The following is a 20,006-nucleotide window of genomic DNA, read 5'->3' as shown; positions in this document are numbered from 1 at the left end:
AACAGACTAATTTATGAGGAAGTATTGATATGAAACAGGATACTATCTGCTATTATTTATAAGCCTTTATTTGTTAGACATCATTTAGTTTGATTGGGTAGTGGCTCTATAGGGCAGTGTTTACTGCATTTCCATCATGGCCTGTTGCTCTCTCCTCATATTGAAGTGCCTTACTAAAGACAATATATGTATTTTCATTTGGCTTGAAAATATATCTCAGATTTCCTTCATATATGAGAATAAACACCCATCTACAAAACTATTAAAATTAAAAACAAAGAAAGGGGGAGTGGAAATTTTCCATAATTAGAAAAGAACTCAAACAATATGGCTTTCTTTCTTTCCTCTGTCTTCCTTCCTTTCTCCTTCCTTCCTTTCCTTCTCTCTCTCTCTTTCTCTTTTTTTTTTATTCACATCTCTTTCTCTTTTTCCTTTATTCAGGATAATATGAATTAGGTAATTGAAAATTTTCCCGTTATTTACCCCGTTTTTACTTCACCTTTGTTCTCACTGTCTTTATGCGTTAGCTGTGTTTCTAAGCAACTGAACATTGCTGAACAACAATTTTCGAGTTTGCTGCAAACTCGGCTCCAATTTCCTAGTAACTTGAGTAGGCAACCACAGCTGCAATTCTGAGACAGCCAATGACTCCTGATATTGGCCATTTTCCTGAAAAGTAAAGGGAAAAGGAACTACACCCTCAATTTTACTGCAATAGCAAGCCTGTGGCAGATTCTAAAATTTGCATACAATTACCATTAAGTAGAACAAAAGCATCATAATTTCTAACAATAACTGCTTTAAACTGCTACAGGAATAAAATCCAGAGAAGTCCAGCTGTGTAACATTTTAAAAGAATTATAATGGGATGCATTTCACAGGAATCAACACTTAAGAGCCTGTTCCTCATACTGAGAAGAATGGATTCCTCAGAGAAATACCTACTTCTTTTTAAGACCATAATTTCTCAGCTTTGACTTAAATCAATTTTGGAACACTCTCATATACAGATAGTTGTTTAAAATCACATTGTTTTAAGGACAATTCATATTTAGTCTTCTATCAGAGCACCAGAAACTCTTATTTAATCATGAGAAATAATATTAATACTTAATCCTCTACAATAAGTAAAGTTTCAGAGGGAAGTTGAGCACAATTTCTATAAATGAAACATTTACACCAATTATGTGCATATGCATGCCTTTATTTTGAAAGTTATTGATCTCAAATCAGTAAAAACTGCTTTGATAAAGACTAGATATACATGCCCTTCAGAGAGGGTTGAAGGGGAGGGGAGAGGTAGGGAGGGAGGGGAGCAGAGAAAAATGTAGAGCTCAATAAAAATTTACAAAACTTAAAAAAGAAAAGACTAGACAACCAAAAATGAAAATTTTTTTACTAAGAACGTAAGAGATGATGTTGTCAAAATGCTAGAATGTTAATGCAGACGTTTTCTACACAAAAATGATGCTGGCATAATGATATAATAGCAATATATAAAACAGAAAACTTATATGAGATATCCAGAATCCCCCAAAAACCTGGTAATAATACCCACCCAAACACAAAATTGAGATCAAATTATGAGGAAGGAAGGTGGGTAGAGAAGAGCATGGGCTGCTGAAGAATGGACCTGAGTTCAAATCTCTTACCTCCATTTAAAAAGCTCCAGTCAGAAGCCCTATCTACAGAGGCAAAAAGCAGAGCAATATAGCAACATACCGGATGATCTACTCTGCTGTGAAATGTGCATGAATGTGTGCATATAATGCACCTAAAACATGTTCATATATTACACACACACACACACACACACACACACACACACTTGAGGACAGATGCATTGAAAGAGATAAGAACAATTCTTCTTATCTATCAGCTTCATGAAAACAGTCTATCTCAGAACAAAGAGAGATTGCCTCAGCCTAAGACTTTCAAGCAGGTGAAAGGCATAGAGGCATATCCCACTTTTTTTTAAAATTACACTAGTATGGGGGATCGCTTTCATTTTCAATCACAAGAAAACAGTGATTGAACCAGAATGGTCAATATATTTAGGAGAAACTAAGAACAAACTAAATAAGGTGAAATTTTATGAATTTCTACAAGACTGGATGGCAAAAAACCTTGAAATGTCTTTCAGGAGGAGAGAAGAGAAGTGAATTGTGTTCCCCACAGGAGTAGATAGCTAGTTGAAGAGAACAAATCTCTCTGAAGAAAAAAGTCACAAAACCGTGAAAGCTCTCCTCTTGGAGGCAGGGAGCAGAAAGGAGAGTGTATGCGTGAAGCAAACGCATGAGGGCTCCTAGGATCTCTACCCATGTTGACTGGGGATGATTTGTCTACGCCAAAACCACTCTGTCAAGTCTAAGGAAAGCTTCTAAAGATTCTTTGGTTGTTGAGAATACAGTACAAACTGACCAAAATATATGTTGTGAATATGTGAATGGTACAGACTGATAAGTGATTTATTCCTGAGAATGGAAAGAATACCACCTTATAAACTTTATGATGTGAATTGTGTCTGTAAGGGCATGCAGCAGTGTTGAAACGATACCAGGAATTCCAGACTTATTGGGAGCATGAGATTAAGGAAATGGTAGATAACTAACATTATGATGACAATAACCTTACAAACTTGTCATATGTCTACCTTGTGTATTTGTCAAGGGACTGAGACTGAGAGAATCCCGGCCATCCTGGAGTCTTCTATTAGGCTCGGTTCATACTTTTGAAGTTGATATGACCTACTCAGTTTGCCATCTCCCATGCTTCTCTGTTCACTCATCTGGCCTGCCATTCATTCTTTTTTCATTACCTAGTCCTGGTTCTGTCCTTCATTCCACAATCTCCAACTTACCTCACTCTTGAGGTTTGGTTCTTTGGCAGCAGCAAAGCCATTGTATTCTGTAGCATCAGCTGCTGCCCAGCATATTTCCCGTCCATGTTCATGTTCTAATCACAATTCTATTTACAACTCAGTCAGTCTTTCAGTTTCAGCCTAAGGCCTCTTTGAATTTTTATTTTATTTTTACTCTATGCCAGGACAATCAAGGAAAATGAGATTACTTTGGAAATTGCTTGTAATGATTGCAATGAGTCCACTGTATCTTGTGAATTTTTTGTTATTCAAAATACTCTGACATTGTAGAAAGATATAAACTTATTCTTCTGTTTCTGAATTGCAAATCCTCTGAAACAAAACTCAATAGATCTTTTCCATAAAAAGTTTGTAGGGTCAGAAAAAAACATAATGGAATAAAGTAAATCATAAACTAGGGACTAATTATCGTCATATGGGTAAGTTAGTAGAAAAAAACAATTTAAAGACAGCAAAAAGTAATCAAGTTATTGTATAAAAGTACTACTATATATGACTGTAAACTATTGTTTCAGAACTTTCAGTACAGAATATGATCTATTCAAAGATCTGATAGAGAAAATATATTGGTCAGTAATATTATACTCAACAAAACTATATTTCAAAAATAAAAAAGCTTAAATGCATAAAGTCCTGAATTAGTAAACTTGCTCTAATACTTTAGTCAGTGTTTAAGTGTGTAGTTCAAATTAAAGGGAAAGAAACTCTGAATAAAACAAAAGCATATGCAACTATAAACCTAAGTGGTCAGAGTAAATCTATACAGCAATAAGAAATATTATACTAGAAGTTTTTAAATCACTTTTAATTTTAGTTTTACTATTAGTGTACAAAAGTATTAAGAGTGAATATAAACACATGTTACTGAATATAAAGAATAAATCTTTCAAGGGTGACATTAGTGTTGGGGAAGAGAGAACTCAAAATGTAGAGTTTATTTATGCATTGAAGTTAAGCTTTTTATTAGCTACATTTCTATTGCTGTGACAAAAAAAACATGATTAAGGCAGCTGATAAAAGAAAGTGTCTAATTGGTTTACAATTTCAGATGGCTAGAGTTCATGATGATGGAGCAAAGGTATGGCAGCATGAACAACTAAAGGTCACATATTAATGCATCCATAAGCAAGAAGTAAAGAGTGCACACTAGGAATGTTGTGAGTCTTTTTCACCTCAAAGCCAGCCTTCAATGACGCACCTCTTCCAAAAAGCCTATAGCCTCAAACCCTTCCTAAACAGTTTTATTAACAGAGGACCAAATACTCAAACATTTGAGCCTACAGGGGGCATTCTCATTCAAACAATCACAGTTGTTAACCATTAAAAATATATTGTTATAACTTTGAAATATTTTATAAGCCTAATAGCCACAAAGAAATCAATGTGAAACACACATAAAAAAATGAATTAAGGCATACTAATAAATGTGGAATATTCCTTTACACTGTATGAGTATATGCCACCGTGATTAGGTTTGGAGATAATTTGAAACATGACTGCTATGGCAGTGTGAGTGTAATTCAGAGAAGATGATGACCGTTGAAGAAATTCCACATGGAGTTTACTTTCTTTGTGGCAAAAGTAATGACCTTGACTCAATTGCTGACAATATACTGTACCAATTGGACAAGTAGAACACAAAAGAAAGTGACTGCCACACATTTCAAAACAAGGAGGGACAGCCCTTCTGAATATCCTACTTTACAGAAAAGTCTATCAGATATTCTAGGCATGTAGGCCAAAGATAGATGCCCCAATATTGCAAAGGACCTTTGGGTGACTGTCCAGGCAGTCAGCTGTTTTTGTTATTTCTCACATTTTTTAGAAGTTGGTTTCTCACACTACTTGCTTACTCAGTTAATATTATTTCTTTCTTGGGTCTCTTGAATGAGTTAAAGATGAAATAGTTATAATTATGGATTCCCAGGTGCAGAAAGCAAGTTATGAAAGAAAGTCAAGCCTTTGATTCACCAAGATAAGGTAAGATACATATGGAGTATTTTATCTAAATTTGTCAAGTGAAAAATAAAATAAATGTTGGTATACCTATTGCCAATATATTATATATAGTCATTATACATATTGTATATAATTTTTCTTGTATTATTATAGTCTTTCCACTTTTTAAAATTTTAGACAAGAGGGGTAATTGTAGTGATATTTTATTTGGGTTTTAATAAATAAAGCTTGCCTGAAGCACAGAGCTTGAAACAGCTGCCTTACAAACCAGGCAGTAGTGACATACATTGTTATTCCCCATAGCCACACTAGTTTACCATAGAAACCAGGCAGTACTGGTGCATGCCCAGCACTAGGGAAAAATATAAGATGAAAGGAGACAGCTCTCAGACACAGTCTCATTCTCAGGATTCATGGAGGTAGGAGCACTATTTTGGTCTGAGGAAGAGTTAAGAGTCAGTGGCTGGCTGCTTTGATTTTGTAATCTTCAGGTTAAATGCCTCCCCACCAAAAAAGAATAATTAAATGGGAAAAGCAGGCAACTGAAAAGTTGTGTTCTACCAATAATTACTTTGAATATGAAAAGACTAAACACTCCATTCAAAAGATATAGAGTAACTAAATTTTTTTGTAAAGATCCTATTACAATTTTCTTTAAAAAAAAAGATTACTTACTTTTATGTACATTTGTGTTTTTCCTGCATGTATATCTATCTGTTGAAGGTATCAGATCCATTGGAATTAGAGTTACAGATAGTTGTGAGCTGCCATGTGGGTGCTGAGAATTGAACTCAGGTTCTGTGGAAAAGCAACCAGTGTTCGTAACTGCGAGCCATCCCTCCAGAGCCCCCATTACAATTTTCAATATAAAATAATTCATGTTAAACTTTTTTAACACTTTAAACACATATTTTATTTTAAAATAATAGTAGAATTGATTTTTACCAGATACCGTTGTTTACACAGTGCTTCAGGTGAACGGCTTGACGCTTTGTCACAGCACTTCATGTAAGTTATAGTTGTCATCCCAATTTTCTTTTTCTTTTTTATTTATTTATTTATTTTTATTAAAAATGTCCGCCTCCTCCCCGCCTCCCATTTCTCTTCCCTTTCCCCCACTCCTCTTTCCCTCCCTCTCCAGTCCTGAGAGCAGTCAGGGTTTCCTGCCCTGTGGGAAGTCCTCCCCTCTCCATCCAGGTCTAGGAAGGTGAGCATCCAAACAGACTATGCTCCCACAAAGCCAGTACATGCAGTAGGATCAAAACCCAGTGCCATTGTCCTTGGCTTCTCATCAGCCCTCATTGTCCACCATGTTCAGAGAGTCCAGTTTTATCCTATGCTTTTTCAGTCCCAGTCCAGCTGGCCTTGGTGAGCTCCCAATAGATCAGCCCCACTGTCTCCATGGGTGGGTGCACCCCTCGCAGTCATGACTTCCTTGTTGTCCCTCCTTCTGCTCCTCCTTTGGACCTTGGGAGCTCAGTCTGGTGCTCCAATGTGGGTCTCTGTCCCTATCTTCATGTTAAACTTAAAACACATGTAGGCTAAAAGTGGATCTACAGAAATGGAATTTCATACAAAGTTCAAAAGAGGAATACAGTGATGATGAAAATATTAGACTGCAAGAAAAGGCAACATAAAATAGATTTCAAGATGAAAGACTGAGAGACTGAGAAGAATATTATATGTGGTAAAAATTCAATTCATCAGGAAGATACAACAGTTATGAATGTATATGTATTAAGTATCAGAACTCTTAAGTATTTAAAGCAAACTTTAACAGAAATGGATAGTCAGGAATAAAATAAGAGACTTCCCATCCCACTGTCAATAATGAATAGGACATTCAGACAGAAGGACAGCAGGATCAAAAAGTGTGACTAACTTTAAAGGTCAAGAGAACCTAGCACATATGTCCAGAATAATCTATAATTAGCAACAGAATTCATACTTAAGGCCATCCCACTAAAATCAGGAACACGACTAGGCTGTAGACTCTCTCCATATCTCTTCAATATAGTGCTTGAAGTTCTAGCAATAGCAATATGGCAACATAAGGAGATCAAGGGGATTCGAATTGGAAAGGAAGCAGTCAAACTTTCCTTATTTGCAGATGATATGATAGTGTACATAAGTACCCCAAAAACTCTACCAAAGAACTCATACAGCTGATAAACACCTTTAGTAATGTGGCAGGATACAAGATCAACTACAAAAAATCAGTTGCCCACCTATACACAAAAAAAGAAAGAAGCCGAAAGGGAAATCAGAGAAACATCACCTTTCAGAATAGCCACAAATAGCATAAAGTATCTTGGGATAACTCTAACCAAAGAAGTAAAAGATCTATTTGACAAGAACTTCAAGTCTTCGAAGAAAGAAATTGAAGAGCATACCAGAAAATGGAAGGATCTCCCACGCTCTTTGATTGGGAGGATCAACAAAGTAAAAATGGCAATTCCACCAAAAGCAATCTATAGATTCAATGCAATCCCCATCAAAATTCTTCACAGAACTTGAAAGAAAAATAATCAACTTTATATGGAAAAACAAAAAACCCAGGATAGCCAAAACAATCCTATACGATAAAAGTACATGTGGAGGCATTGCCATCCCTGACTTCAAATTCTATTACAGAGCTACAGTAACGAAAACAGCAAAATGCTATTGAACATATGAACTGAGATACTTAAATGAGGATAGGTTGAATGGTTAGATGCCAGTTGATTCTAATAACTTTAGGGGTGATTGTAGATTATATTTAGCTTTTAGTATCTGTCAAACATAGACAAAATTCTTCACAGATAGGGATTGATTATTTAAATTTTTATGACATATAACAGTAGCTTTGGACTATTATTTTAAGAGGATGGTACATTTCTTTATGATCCAGAGTATTTGTTTAATGGTGTGAAGAAGTGTCACTTTTATTTATGCTGCATTTTTTTTAACTCTATGAAGCTGTGATTCTTTGCCTGTCTAAATCAGCTGATGGTCTATTAAAGAGCTGAAATGTCAATAGAGAGGCAGGAGAAAGGATAGGTGGGTCTGGCAGACAGAGAGCATAAATAGAGAAGAAATCTGGGAACAAGAGAGAAAGAGCAATGGAGGAGGAAGAAGAGGAGGACATTATGGGCCAGCCACCCAGCCACATTGCCAGCCATGGAGTAAGAGTGAAAGAAAGATATACAGAATTAAGAAAAATAAAAAGTCAAGAGCAAAAGGTAGATGGGATAATTTAAGTTAAGAAAAGCTGTCTAGAAGCAAGTCAAGGTGAGGCCAGTCATTTATATGTAAGAATTAACCTTCCATGTGTGATTTATTTGGGAGTTGGGTGGCAGGCCAACAAAGAGCCAAAGAGTAAAAAGTAAAAAGATTAAGAGAATATGACAACAATGAAGTTGACATAACTGTAGAAAGGTGGGGTATTGTGAGGAGTATTATTTTAGTAAAAACCAAAAGCCTAAAAAAAAAATCTTCATCCATCAAATTTGGCCATAATACTTGTCAGTCTTTGGGAATCTGAGTGAAAAAAATTTCTTGTGGCAAAAATTCTAAGCCTCATATTTATGTTCACAGATAAGAGAGTCTAAAGTTTTAAATCATAGTGTTTATTCCTCAGCCAAAAAAAAAACTGTATTTGTAGATCCATGAATATCTTGAGCACCTAGAAAATGGAAATGTGAAAGTATTATCAAATTAATACCATACTAATTCAGTATACAGAGCTTTCTTAGAGGGGATAATACCTTGAAGATGGTGGTCATTGTCAAAACTGCTTATATACAGGAAAATAACCCTCTTAGAAAAACATGATGTAATGAGCAAACAGAAGACTTTCAACTTCATAATAATGGGAATAACTTAAGAAGATTACATAACTACCATGTTTCAAGTGAGATGAGACAAAAGAATGCAAGTAAAAAGGGAAAGTTAAGATGGTATATGAAACACACAAGCAGTGGGGTTTTTTTTAAGAGCAAGTAGAAAGTCCATGCGGTGAAGTAGCCATAAATGAAGGACAACATGAGGATGACAGATGAAGATGAACTAGTATACAGATGGAGAAAGATAGTTAGAATATAACACATGAGGTTATCCGTATGGAAGACATGAAAGAGGTTAAAATATGAAGGGAATATAATAAGCAAGTGAACATTTTTTTTATTTGAGTAACAGAAAAAAGAGTTTGAGAGTAGTTAGAAACAATATTAAAACAAGATAATAACTAAATTTTTCAGAATAAAAAATACAACATAATCATTCAGGTTGAGTTGAATTATTCTAAAACATAATACATAGAATATAGTATATGTTATCCAAAGTTAAGTTCTATTTCAATAACAAATTTATTAACTATGTATATACCTTACAATAACCAATATGTTTCTTATTTTTATTATATTCATCATAGATCTATATTATTCTGTTGTGGGTCTGCATTTCAAAATCTCTAGATTTTGAATTATTTTATATTTATAAATGTATTTCTTCTTTGGAACATTGCTAGTCTTTTCATAGAGGTAACGGAAGGGAAGGTGAGCTACTGTCAGTAAAATACTATAGTGTTTCATTAACCTTCTGCTTGAACATGACACATGGTTTTAGCCGTTTTGTTGGTTAAAATATAGAATGTGTCCACTATTGATGCCAGTGGAGCAAAGATGTATAAACGTTGAACATTAAGGCAATCTTCCACATTTTCATCTGCAATTTAAATGGTGTTCAGATGGGAGAAATAGTGTTGTAAGGAGGTTGCCAATTTGTTCCCTGGCTGCTTATCCCTGAAATAATCACACAAAAACTGTATTAATTAAATCACTGTTTGGTCTTAATAGAAGCTGTAGCTTCTTATTGGCTAACTCTTGCATATTAATTTAACCCATTTCTATTAATCTGTGTGTCACCACGTGACTGTGGCTTACTAGCTAAAGTTCTGGCATCTAGCTCCAGTTGGGTTATATGGCTTCTCTCTGACCCCATCTCCTTTCTCCCAGCATTAATTTCATTTTTCTCTGCCTAGTTCTGTTCTTTTGCCCTATCATAGGCCAAGACAATTTTTTTTACTCATTAACCAATAAAAGCAACACATAGACAGAAGGATCTCCCACAGCAAAATAGAACTACTCTAGATACATGCACCAGACATGTACTCCAGAGGATTGTTCCTAGTGGGTGGAAGAGTTAGAGGAGTGAAAAAGGAAACAATGTTGCCTATGTGTTCCTAGGGCTACTGGAGCTATGGGCACAACTACGTTGAAGGAAGTCAACGGGTCACACTATACTGAAGACTCTGGGGTCCTACACTTCCACTGTTGGTTCTACCACATTTATGCTGTAAGTACTGGCTGCTGTGGGTCCTGTGGTAGACTGTCGTCCCTGGCTACCGAACACATACGGCTTCTGTTGTTGAAACCAGAAGCCTGAGCTACTAAGCGTGCTGGAGTGTCTTGTCTAGCCATCAGAATCTCAAATGGAAGGAATATCAAAGACCAAAAGGGTATCATATAAAAACAGTCAAAGAGAAAAGTTGTACAAAAGAACAGCTGGACAAGGCTAGAATTTAGGGCATAAGTAAATGTATGATTGGGGAAAGATTAAAATAGAGCAAGTTTTTTTCATCCTTACTGAAGAATAATTACAGGATAAATCTTGAGAAGAAATAAAAAAGCCAAAATGAAGATAAAAAGTAAATTTGTAAAAATTGGGTCAAATCTAAACATAATTTGATTACAAATACAGTAACAGCCACAAGTGAGTACATGCAAACAAGATAGTACTAAATCATAAAGCCTCACATTGATAAACAGAAATGATAAAGGTGACTGAGTTGAGGTCATTCTAGATTGTTGACAGAGCATACATGTTAAATATTTCTCTTGATAATGATTTTAAGGTACACTTCAGAAATTTGAAAAATAATAACTGAAAAATCAGAAATAAATTTATGATTTCAGTGGAATCACACATTACTGAATTTGGCTTAAGTGTCAACCTGGCAAGGGCTAGAGTCGTCTGAAAGGAGAGGCTTAATTGGGGAACTGCCTTATTAAGTTGACCTGTGGAAATATCTCTGGGGGATTGTCTTGATTAACAAATGATATAGGATGTCTCAGGCCATTCGGTACTCCCATCCCTTAACAAGACCCTCTGAACATGTGTAAAAATTTAATAATGAAGCTCATTATTTGTACAATCAATAAATGCTAACAAATATGGGTGGAAAGTACACAGACTAATGAATCGGATTACGAGATATGACCTACTTATCTGTTGTTTCTAAGAAACACACAAAGCTAAAGAAAACATCCATACACTGAGAGTCAATGATCAGACAGTAAAATACCAAGCAAATAAAAGCTGAAACAAAGCTAGAGAATCACGTCTCAATCTTAAAAAGTAGGTTTCAAACCAAAACTAATCAGAAGAATTAAATGGGGTCATTACGTTTTAATAAAAGGAACAATTAATCAATAAGATATATCTATTGTAAGCATACAGTGAATAATCATGTCCCCAAGCTCATAACGCATTAACCGTGGGAGACTTCGATACCCTACTTTAAAATATAGATATGTCCTCCATCAAAATTTTAAAAAAATCAGCAGAGTAATCTCAAAGGGAAATTATACCATGGATCATTTTGCCTCAATAGATACCTACAAAAAAATTACATCCAATAGATAGGGAACACATATTCTTCTCAACATTATATAGAAACATAAATTGACCATATTTTAGGCCATAAAGCAAACCTTAATAAGTTACAAAAACAAAATAATTCACTGCTTCCACACAAAAATACATGTAAGAATTATTTTTTAAAATGAAAAGCTAAGTCAGGCAGGATACACATATCTGTAATCTCATCAGTAGAAAGCCTAAAGTAAGAGGGTTTCATATTTCAGGTCATCCTGAGCTAAACATTAAGACTGTCTATCTATCTATCTATCTATCTATCTATCTATCTATCTATCTATCATATATCTATCTATAGACATATATATGTGTGTATGTATGTGTATAGAGATAGATGATAGATGCAGACATACAGACATATATGATAGATATATGATTAGACAGATGGATGGATAGATAGGAGATAGATAGATAGATAGATAGATAGATAGATAGATGAATGACAGACAGACAGACAAATAGGTAGATAGATAGATGGACTGACAGATATGTGATAAATAGAATGAAAAAAAAAGAAGTGTAATATTGAAATGGCCTTAAGACTCAAATAAGCCCATCAGTAATGTGAGATTATCTCCCTCACTATAATATAAAATGACCTTTTCAGTATTTGTAATTTGGTTTCCTTTTTCTATTGTGTTATTTGTTAATTTCATCACCTGTTAATTGCCCAGTATTACCTATTATTTAGTAAATTTAGCATGTGCAATATGACACTGTGTTTTACTTTTAACCCAGAGAATCAAACCAAAACTAAGCTTATGGAACCACACTTCATTGCCAAAGTGTGGCTGTCACGACAGACCTAATGAAGCGCATTACAAAGTAGAGGGCAAACAATGAGTGACATCTTAAGGGGAAAGAGCATGAAACTGCTGAGCGACTATCAGAAGGGATGTGGGCACACCCAAGCACCCTTTCAGACACTCAGAAATACTTAAGGAATGGAGCCTGTTGTAGGTCTCCCTGCCTATTAAACAACACAGGATATCTCTGTGTTACTCTTTTGTATTAATATTACAGAGAAGTAGGGAAACCCTCCCTCTTACATATAAAATTCTTGAAGTATAGAGATAAGTGAAACACCATCCCGGTGTTAATGTTCATCTGCTTCTCTGTTGATAAGCTATTACCATGATCATATTGTGTTGGAGCCTACCCACATGAAAGTACTGCTAGAACATGGATATAACATTATGTTGTCAGTAGTTGTGTGTGTGTGTGTGTGTGTGTGTGTGTTCAGATGTTTCTTCCAAAGAAAGACTTTGATTTTCTTTTCTATTTTTTTAAGTGAACAAATAGAGGAATGCTAGTCACCACAGTAAAAATAATTCAGTCAACCATGATGGGACAAAGGAAAGAAGACAACCTTATTTATTCATGTTTTTATTTGAAAGAAGCATGCCTAACCAGGCACACTTAAATGCTGGGAGCCGATTTGAATAGCTGCCATTACAAGATGGCATTTGGCCCCAGCCTTGCTTGATAGATAACTCCATATTAGGGTTGCAGTTCTTCCACCGGAAAACAGGGTGAGTTGTTGTGATCTAGCTGCCCACACTTCCCCTGACCGGCAGGGGAACATCCTGGTCTGTAATTGACAGGGATGTTTCCCTGCTTTCTTTCCTGCTGGTGGGTCTCCAGAAATGCAGTTAAAGTATCAAAGTATCAAAAGTTGCTAGGCAGACTCCCTATATAAGCAGCTATAGTTCAGGGCTCTGGGCCCCTTGCTTTCTGCTCTCCCTACAACCAAGAGCATGATTTGAGAAGAATCCTCGTCTGGTGGCTGTTCCTTCCTGCTGGTCAGAAAGTTCGCCGCACTTAAAATATCCAAAAAATGCATATACAATACAACACAGTATTTTACCTTTGACCTAAAGAAACGAACTGCAATTTGCACAGAACGAGTTTTACTTCTCCTGAATCCTGGTCTGCGCTGTTGGCTGATTGCCTCTTGTAATACATTTTCTAAAATAGCCCGAAAAAGTATGTAGCACAAATACTACTTTTCAAAAGCCATCATTCATAAGATAACCATAATGTATTACTTTGTAACAGTCTCAGGGAACATTAAACTCTCATTCTCCAGTGAAAGGGAAGCCTGTGTTACATCAGCCTGGCATTTTTCTGACTTGCTTGGTGTTGGTTGCCAACCCCTTTCTTGTTCTGAGCTCTGAATTCAGGACCGAATGCAAACCAGAGAATGATAGAGAACCTGGGCTGCACTCCTACTCAAAAAAGAAAACCTCACTGTTGAAACAAAGCAAAACACAGGGATGCCACACTCACCAGACCCACATCACAAAAAAGCATGCAACACTACTACACATTTGGAGCATTGGGTAGAATTGTAATATTGGCAAATATTGACACAGTCTACTGTTTCCCACAAAACTCTCTGGCAAGGTTAAGACCATGGCTTATTGGTATCTCTTTAAGCCACTAATCCTTTGATTTCTCAAGTTAATGTTATTTAACACAGAATAACACCAGAACAACAGTTTACATGACAGATAAGCAGAAACATCAGCTATTGAAATTCCAACTTTAAAATACCTCTGGTCATAGTATTTATCTTGTTGCAGTTTTGTCTGCAGGTACCTGTACACCCAACATTCATGTCCAAATGTTTCCTTGTACATCCTTCAATCACTGTCTACTACCACTCTTGCCATCAGAATGGTCGTATTACGAGTTCCTTATTAAGTTTCCAATAGCTATTTAACAGGTATTTTTTCAAAACAACGGACTTAAGCCAAGAACAATGTTTAAAAAAACAGTGCTTCAGTTTGTGGTGAAACGAATTCTTAAGTTTGAAATATACAACTTTTAGATGTTTTTAAATCAAATGAAGTTTGAAATGGGTTATAGAAGTGTTATTATTGGAAACCACATTATCTTAGTCTGTTTTCTTTTGCTATAACTGAACACCACAGGCTGGATAATTTACAAAGAAAAGAAATTTATTTCTCACAGTTCTGTAGGAGGGAAGTCTTAAGGGTATGGCATTGGCACTTGTTTGGCCTTCATGCTGTCATAACATGAAAGAGGATGTTACGTAGGGACATCTCTGGGATATATCACCTCAACTTTCCCTTCATATTTTCATAAAGCCACTAACTGAATCATAGGTGCCCATCCTCATGTCTTCATCTAGCCATAATTGTGTCCCACAGGCCTGACCTCTAAAATATGAATGAATGAATGAATGAATGAATGAGTTAATGGGAATAAAACCCCTAACTCATGAATTTCTCAAGTATGTATTCCCATCATTGAACATACTAATAAGTAAATAAGAAAATGTCTGCATGTATGTTTTAATGCTTGCCAAGCTTTACATTTAAATGGATGTTTCTAAATTGTATGAGTCAGGTTCTTAAGATACTGGCTATAGCCAGGAATATCCTTTTCAGTGATAGTATAAAAAGCATATCTTTCCTGCCTAATTTCCAGTTGTTTCCAACATTGATTTCTGTGATCCTACAAATGTAATAATGAATTACTTTTGCATGGTCAATTTTTAAAAAAGACTATCACAGTAAGACATGATCAACAAAAATAAAAAAAAATAGTAATTCTTCAGACTTTTTATTTTGCACAGAACTTCATTTCCATGAGCGCAGTCCATGAACCTAACAACTATAACTTGGTTAAATACTAAAATCAGAGCTCTAAGATCAGTGTTTCATCTTTCCCAGGCTCGTGTTCCTTATTCTTTAAAAAAGGATAGGAAAACACACTGCCATACTTTGGAATACTCCACTCCCAGGTAGTACCTGATATGCAAAGGCTCTAAGTGCTTCGTGTCTGGTTTGCAGTACAGGCTGCTTCATATCCTGAGTTAATACTTAACAGATTTCCTGGTAGTACACTCAGTCACCCTTCTGTGTGTGAAAACCAAAGGGCTCAGATGACACGATTGCCACTGTAAATCGACACAGCCATTCATTTTGTACCAAGTTCCCCCATTTATAACCTTGTCGGGAAGCCTGATAATCTGCCAATAATTTTCTTGGCTTCTTATACTGCTGCCTGCTAGTGAAAACACAGTTCTCTTTGCCGGCATTTACCCTTCGCATTGAGAACACACATACCCAACACGTTAATTTGACTCAATGCTTTAGGGGGTGGCCCAATAAACTTATTAGGATCAAATCAAATAATCCATTTAAGTCTTTTACCTTGAGGCCTAACAATCCAGCCTAACAAATCATATGTGTGGTCTGTCTTTTTGGTACAAAGAGAAAAGACGTGGAAAAACCCGAGCTTTAAATAATAATCTATAGCTAACTCAACTCACTGTCTTATGCAACACCACAAGAAACAGCTGGGTCCTACTAAGCAGAAAGCACTTTTATGGTTTCTCTTAAGGGCCATTAAATCAATGTGATGAGAGCACAGCTGGACTGGATCCTGAAAACTTATCAGATCCCACACAATAGAGAAGAGATGCACGTGGTGCTATTGCAGAGTCTGCACCCTTGCTTCAGCTACAGGTGGAGTTTAACAGAAAAAGCAAACTCCCCCTTTTAAACCCTTCAAAGTCTGGTCTTCCCCTATACCTCTCTTTTCAGTATGGATGTCTTTTCATAATACCAGTTACTCATTATTAAAACGACTTTTCTGGCTGGATTTACTGGCATTACTCGGATAGTCAAGGACCTGCCTGGCTGTCCCAGTTCAGCTTTCAACACCAAGAGTCATGGTTTATGATTAAATTTTAGCACATGACAATTCCAAAGCTACAGCCCATAAGACAGTTTAGAGAGGACAGTGGTTGGGCAAAGACTTCAGCTATGGGCCAGAACAGAGTCACAATTCCATGCCTGCAAAACTGAAGCAAGAATAGACCAGCTGACCTCAATAACACTGATTTTTTTGTCTGTCTTCTAGTTTTCAATCAATTTCCTTATTGTTCTCTAACAACTGAATATGATACAATCATTATTAATACCTAAAGAATACCAAAGAAACTCAAGCTATAAAGTCAAGCTGTCAATTTTGTAACTATGCAATAAAGTTTTAGAACCTTGGTGTTATCTACAAAATCAGGATGATGAGAACCTAGCCTTCACGAGTGTTTTTAAAAGGTAAAATGGAAAGGGACACATGAAGCACTTAACTCAGCTACTGTCTCTTATGCTCTCTCTCTCCCTTTCTTCTCTCCTTCTTCTCTTCCTCCTCACCTTCCTCCTCTTCTTCCTACCCCTCTCCATAGCACTCATCACCCTACAAGATTACACACTTATCGATTGTAGTGAAAGTATCTTATTTATTTCTACACATCTCATGACATATTTAGTGCTTAATAGATGAAAGAATATAATCAAGTCCAGAGTCATAAATCTCTTGTGGCACCCTGCTGGAGGAAAAAGTTTCTAAAGCCAACATCAAATATTACCCCTAACATATGGCTGGATGACTATCCCCCACTGCAGGATAATAACTATAGCTCATTGTAAAATCCACACATCCCCAAATATAAACCCTGTTGCAATAGTGGATAGTCAGTACCATACATGGACATCATGGATGTCTACAAGTACATATTTTTAGCAAAACATCAGATAGGAAATGAGACACGATGACATGATTAAATCAGCTATTCTTACATAACTTTGTGCACTGATGGTGGCCACATTTGTATCTACAGCCCAAGAAATCTGCTTCAGGGTAATTTATGGTCAAACAGAGGTATTGCATGTATATAAATAAAACCGGAGTAGCTAAAATCAACCAGCAACAAAGAATCAAATAAGCTTAGTAAGATTATTTTTCTAAAGAGACTAATGATTTTGGCATTATTATTATGAACAGTTTAGGAGCATGGATTTTTTTTTCTCCTTCTTTCCCCTCCTTATATTAAGATCAAAAGTAAACTCCTTCTTCCTTTCCTCTTGTAGTTATTTTAAGCTTAACCAGATTTAATAAGGGTTCCCTCAAGCAATAACATGAAAAACTTAAATTTCAGAGGTTTACATTTTTTATTCAGCAACTTACAGAAAACTCAATTCATAAGCAGTTATTCAACATTGTATGCCTTCTTCAAAAACTCCAATTCCCAAACACAAAATATCAGTCATCATCCGGAAAATGTATGAGACACATATCTTGCAATTATGGCCTCTTGGAAACAATGGCAGGTCATTCACAGTAGTAACTTGCTTACATTACAACATGAATGTTCTCTTTATCTACAGTGAAATTTTGAATCATAAAGACCTTGGCTTAACTATCCGGATACTAATCATTTAAGTATCATTAATGTTTATAACATGGTTTATCCTATTTAAGCTTGGCACAGAAAATAAAAGGTTAATCCAAACCTGTTTTCAATTCCACTGTAGTTAAATTCTTGAGATATTCTGCTTTGGGATTGTCCTCTGATTTTTCCCATTTCATCCCACAATGTTTCATGTGAATTTTATGTTCTGTTTCTTATTCTATTGACAGGTCAATAGAGAATAGTGGGTCAATGGCAATGAGTGATTTAGTTATACTATAGGTGTAATAGTCTGGCTCTTCAAGAGACAAGCCACGACCACTCCCTTCCTGGCTGCAGCCTCAGACCCCAACTCTCTTCCTTCTTGTCCCCTCTCTCGAAGAGGCAGCTTCGGCTGTCTCCCTTCTTCTCTGCCTCCTACCCCGTTTCTCTCTCCTCTTCTCCTCTCTCTTTCTCTTTCTTCCCCTTCTCCATCTTTTCCTTCCCCTCCATAACCCATCTAATAAATATCTAACTTAACTTTACTCTGTATGGTATGTTTATCCATCTCTCTTACCCGCCCACAGCATCACATGGAGCCTGCTGCATGGTCTCATGCACCATCCCTGCTTGGAACCCCGGCAGCTTGTAGCAAACTCAACTGCATGGTGTGCCTATCTGTCTGCCCCTTGTCCACCCGCCGCCCACATGCCATCTTGGTTTGTGGACCTGCCACCACCGCCACCCCACAGCTGCAAATTCCTATCATTTGGTACCATGACTCGGATAGGCCCTCCCACTTCAGTTCCTCTCCAGAAATTGGGATCCTGAACCAGGGTGTCTTTCCTACTCCCACCACTGGCTTCCAGGCTTCAATCAGTGAGACTCCCCCATTATGCTATGGTTGCTTCCTTTAAATAAAATTGTGTTTGGACTAACCTGGGGTTAGTCAGCCTATTCTTAGCACCGCAAACTCTGTGTGGTGCATTTGACTGGGGATCCAGGGTCTTTCAGATTCTTCATCTTTTTTTTCCCATTTCTTTTCTTTTCTTTCTTCTTTTTTTTTCCCCCCTGTAAAAGACCTCTCAGAGCTGCCTTTGGCCTCTATGGCTTCTGAGTCACCCTGACTGACCAGATCCAGCCAGGCCATAACACCCCACCTGGAGCCAGGGGATGCCAGCTCATGGGTCCTGGGTATTCATGCCGATTTGCACCCTACCTATACAGGGAGACGTCCCCATTATAGGCCTTGTGGTGCCACCATTTCACGAGTTTTCACAATTTCAGCTATGGATAGCAACTATCCATGTCAGTTCCCTGGCTTTTTTAAATTCCAATGGTGGCATGGTTCAATTTTTTTGGTTCTTGCCTTTTGCTCCCCTCTGCGGCTTGTGGCATGGCAGCTCAGCCACAGGGCAAATCATACCTCTAAGTCTCTCTTATTAAGCTTAAAATCCCAGCAGCTCAAAAGTTTTTACTTTTCCATGCAACATGTGGCTGCTCCATTTTGATTGGGGTCAGGTGACTTCGCCACCATCTTGACTGAGAGCCAGGTCAGGTGACCAAGTTCTCCCATCTTTACTAAAGCATGCCCTGTCTTGTTGCCAGGTTTACTTATGTTTTTTTTTTTTTCACTAAATTCCTCTTGTTGACTGTGTTATATGTGTTTCACACAGTGGCATGCCTTTGGTAGGGCCCACCAAGAGCATCCACTTTGCCCAATTCCTGTTCACTCTCTGTGTGTAATCATACATGTAACTTAAATACACCTATGCTTAATGTTATAATTGTTCATTATATCTCATTTCAGACTAGAAAAGCAATAAGTCTCATGTTTTAAACTGGTATGTACTTTTAAATCTCTTACAAAAATACCTTATATTTAATCCAACCCTCATTTAAAATATATTAAGCTATTCTCTTCTATTGTCAGTTCTGCCATTAACCTTTTATTGCAAGCAGTTTTTTCTTCTTTCTGCGTTTTTACGAGTGCAAATCTTACCTGTTAAGAGCCAATGCAGTCAAGCTCAGAACCAGCTCTCCAGGCAGATCCTATCCTGTAGTTATTTTCCATCTTCACATAGCTTATTTTTCTTTACTTATTTAATCTATAACTATCTGTACTCTTTTACATTACTTTTATTATCTCTTTAAAGACTTTAGTTCTTTTTATTTATTTATTTATTTTATTGAAAAAAAGATTTCCTCCTCCTCCCAGCCTCCCATTTCCCTCCCCCTCCTCTCACTCCTCTCCCCTCCCTCTCC

This window comes from Microtus ochrogaster, linkage group LG9, assembly GCF_000317375.1.
Source record: "Microtus ochrogaster isolate Prairie Vole_2 linkage group LG9, MicOch1.0, whole genome shotgun sequence".
Taxonomy (NCBI): domain Eukaryota; kingdom Metazoa; phylum Chordata; class Mammalia; order Rodentia; family Cricetidae; genus Microtus; species Microtus ochrogaster.
This window is presented reverse-complemented; position numbering follows the sequence as displayed.